A 4,583-nucleotide genomic window follows, 5' to 3' on the forward strand; every position below is an offset into this window, starting at 1 on the left:
TATATCAAAAAAAATTTTATTTTTTATTAAAACACAACAAATATATATCGAACAAATATCAATGAATCGTATTTAAAATATATCTAACACGTAAAAATGATAATTCATTGTCCGTTTGTAATTATTTTGTAGAATAAAACTCTCAAGTATTGAGCGTGTAAACTAGTCTAACTAAATAATACTAACGAATTCTTTGACACATGGACAGAGCACAAGATGGATAACCATAAACATATAAGTAAGTGGCTGATTCTAAGACTTGAAACTGTAATCTTAAAGTTAAATTCCTACTTTTAAGAAAAAAAAATTAGGACATACTATGTTAATGCTCGGGGAAAGATTGGAAGTCCTTGACTTTGACTTCATAGAAGTCCATAATTTTCTTTTAAGTTGTCTCATTTTAACTATTTTTATGAGAATTTACTATAATTTTTCAGATATCATTTGAGATATATCAAATCCAATAATCTTAATCATATGTGTAGAGTTTAAATTAAATTAAATCTATAACGACAGTCTTATATTATTTTTGTCTATTTTTAATAGTTAAATAGAAAAATCATCATAAACAAATTGAGTTGTGTTCTGTATTTCATAAGTTATTACAAAAAAAAACTTAACAAAAATATAGCGTACAATTAAAAAATTTACGATAATTTAACCTATTCCATTGTTCCATCTTCCTTAGCTTGTACAAATTATACAATCACAAAATATACCATACGCTCTCTACACCAAAATTCACATCACAACAATAAACTTGTATTAAGCTTTGTTGGAAATAAAGACTATGACCACAATCCAATCAATCATATGTTAAATAATGTTATTATTATTATATTAAAATGTTAATATAATAAGGTCCTTGATTAAATTTAGAGATTTATCCTTGTGATAGTGATCATAATATTGAGAGATGAATTTTTTATAATTTAATTTAAATTGTTCTTGGTCATATGATTATTAAAAAAAGGACATTAATAATTCGAAAAGATCAATATATATATATAATGGTCTTCATTGGATGAAGATTAATAGATCTCATTTATTAAATTATATATATAGATGGTACATATAAAGATATGACTATTGAACTGTCTCACTTTGAGAATTCCTAACGGTTATAATTACCGTATATTTGTCAATAGGATATTCTCAAGATGAACATAGTAATAGAGTTTCCTTTGACCTGCGACTATTATAGTAATTAACAATGTATTTATTATACTTTGATTCCGAACACCTAATATCCTAAGGTGCTAGTTGAATGGATATTGGATATGATTTAAATACTTGTAGAATTAATGATTAGTCAATAAGGAATCCGTCAACTCTCGGTAAAGAGTTTGAGCTCTATGATTATAATGACTGAGATGAATAAAACCTTGGCCAAGAGGATTGAATAAATGAAGAAATGAGTTTCTTAAGTCATTCACAGTTCATTATAATAATGGTAACAAGTTAGAGTTTGACAATTAAACCATACTCTAAGGGATAACCAAGAGCTGGAAAGATGGAAGGAATTATACTTTGTTATTCTGAGGTTCTTAGTAAAAATATATTACTTCATACTATCGGGTCGCTAAGGAGTGTTGCTAGACGCCAACCCTGATTAGTAGATTTAGTATGACTAATTTACTACCCGTTTAGTATTGAACCTATGGGGTCACACACTAACGAGTGTTCTAATCTTTGCTATAGAATTATTTAATTATTATTTTGATTTGATCAAATAAATAATTATATCAATTCAAATGGAATATTATTATATTCTCTGCTAGCACCAAGAATATAATAATAATATGATAATTAAAAAAATTAAATGAGATTTGAGAATAATTAGTTATTCTATTTCTAAATTTGAATTCCAAATTTGGATAAGATCCTAACCGATTCTGTTTCAAATCGAGTTATGATATGATTCATGAATTTGAAAGATTCAAGTTTAAAATAAAAAGATATGTTTTAAATTTAAATTGAGATTCAAATTTAAAATCAGTAACAAATCTCATATTATATATATGTATGCCAAGAGTAAAGGAATTACAGATGAGAATAAAACACAAGAGTTTTATTCCTTTACCTCTACGCACATAAATGTATGTGAGCCTAATTTTTGGATAAGAATTTTATGGTGTGCAAAGAGTTGCAAGAGGTTTCTCAATTTAGATCAGATGTCCATTGGTCAAGGAGTTGACAGCAAATGTTGGTCTCGGTGTGGATACGCATAGAGTCTTCGTACAATCGAAGAATAAAGTTTTTACTAAAGCGTATAAAGGCATTTAGATCTGATCTATATTAAATTATTGGAATAAAATTTAAGCACAAAATAGATCTTTAGGATTACTTTCTTTTCTTTCACTGCGTGTTATGACTTATAAATACATGGTAATTCTTCAGTGGTATAAGAGCTTTGGTTTTTTGTGTTTAAAATTTTATTCCTATTTTCTTAAATTTTATGAATTAATAGGATTAATTCAATTTTTTTAAGCGCATATATTTCTATTGAGATGGTTTTCTAATAAATTAATAGTTAATTTATTTTAAATTTAATTATTTAATTGTGATTAAATTATTTTGTATGGTTATGATTTTAATCAAATTTTATTTGATTTTTTTTATGATAACTTTGAAATGTCATTTTAAAAGAATCAAAATATTTGTTTTTATGTATAAGTGTATATATTGAGAGTGTCAAATTTGATTTGATAGTTTTATAAGGCTAAATATTAGTCTATTAAAAATCAAATTTTGATTTAATTGATATGTTTCGAACACTATAATTTTAGAAATTAGTTTTTCTAATGTTCTTGATTATAAAGAGCGGCCTGACAACCAGGAGTTTTATCTTCAAGATAACAATCAGTATATACATTTGATGTATTAGGGATTTAATTTTATATTTTTACCTAGATAATGCGGGAGTATAAAATTTAATCCATATATACTAGTAGAAATTCTCTAACAATAGAGATAAATCCTAAAAGTTAGGAGATTGCTAAGTATATATGTATTCTTCTTCCTGCGTTCTTTAAGTTTCTTGGTCAGTTTTTTGGTTTAGATTTTTGTTTGGTTTAATTCTAAAATAACACATTTATAGAAACTTCACTTTAAATTAGAGTAGTTTAGATTAAATTAGATTAAGGAAATATTCGAAAAGATTTCATTTCATTCTAAGATTTTTTTTCTTCACATTCATATAAGCTTCACTTTATAAATTAAAGTGGTTAGGTTACATTAGATTATGGATAAAATCCAAAAAGATTTCATCTTCAAAATTTTATTTTAGAATTTTTTATTTTTTATATAATGTAAATTTAATTGGATGACTACACTTTTTTAATTTATATATATATATATATATATATATATAATATTTTAATAATATTTTTTATAAATCTAATATTTAGTAATATGATTATATATATAATTCTGTTTTTTTAATTAAATGAATTAAATGTTATAAAATAAAAATAAATGTATAACACAAAATGGGAGTTACAAACATGTTCTTCTGCATAACTCTCTCTTAGGGATATTTTGATATAATAATTAACAAATTTTATACAAAAGTTCTTCTGTTAAGTAGCAAGTGTGACGAGTGTCATGAATTAGTCACACATTGAATAAAATAAAAAAGAATGAGGAGTTTATAAGACGAGAGACCCATTAACTTGACACCTGAAGGTTTTTAGTTGGCTCTGATGTCTTCTCATTTTACGTTCTCTCACTTGACTCCTCCTCAAAATCTTTCCGATGGTTAAGAGTTTTTCACAGCGGCCCAACAAATGGTATCAGAGTCAATTCGGTGGTCCCCACGATGGCCCAACAACTCGAAGTCTTTCCGGTGGTTAAGAGTTCCCTACAATGACACAACAAGAGGTATCAGAGACGATTCGATGGTCCTCACGGTGCCCAATAAGTAGTATCAGAGCTGATTTTGGTCGATAACTTCTTACGGTGGCCCAACAAGTGGTATCAGAGCCAATAATTAATCGGTCAGCAGCAGTGTGCAGCGGTGTAATGGATGAATACTCATATGTGGTGGTAGAAAGAGGGGGAGTTAAGTTGCAAGTGTGATGCTGTGTCATTCTCCCCCCGGTTTTCTATAGCTTTCGGCAAACACTTATCATCAAGAACCATCACAAACTGTTTCTTGTCATCCCAAGAATGCGGTGGTTGATTATCGTCCAAGGCAAGCATATCTTCCATCCCCTTCGTATCCATCATTAAAAGAGCATCTAGTTTCTCTTCAGTCATTTCTTCATTATCCTTCATATCCATCTTTAAAAGTGCATTATCTATTTCCTCTTTAGTCATTCCTGCGTTCTTTAAGTCTTCACTTATTCTTCTTTTTCTTTTTCTTCTTCTTAGGTTCTTGGTCAGTTTCTTAGTTTAGATTTTTGTGTGGTTTAATTCTAAAATAATACATTTATAGAAACTTCACTGTAAATTAGAGTAGTTTAGATTAAATTAGATTAAAGGGAATATTCAAAAAGATTTCATTTCATTCTAACATTTTTTTTCTTCGCATTTATATAGGTTCACTTTATAAATTAAAGTGGTTATGTTACATTAGATTA

At 27.3% G+C, this 4,583-nt stretch overlaps 1 long non-coding RNA gene across 1 annotated transcript in view; it reads left to right on the forward strand.

Annotated features, from left to right (window-relative positions):
• LOC110267483 overlaps positions 1-4,583 on the forward strand; it is a 13,419-nt gene that overhangs the window by 566 nt on the left and 8,270 nt on the right. The window lies entirely within an intron of this gene.

This window comes from Arachis ipaensis, chromosome B02 (assembly GCF_000816755.2).
Source record: "Arachis ipaensis cultivar K30076 chromosome B02, Araip1.1, whole genome shotgun sequence".
Lineage (NCBI taxonomy): Eukaryota > Viridiplantae > Streptophyta > Magnoliopsida > Fabales > Fabaceae > Arachis > Arachis ipaensis.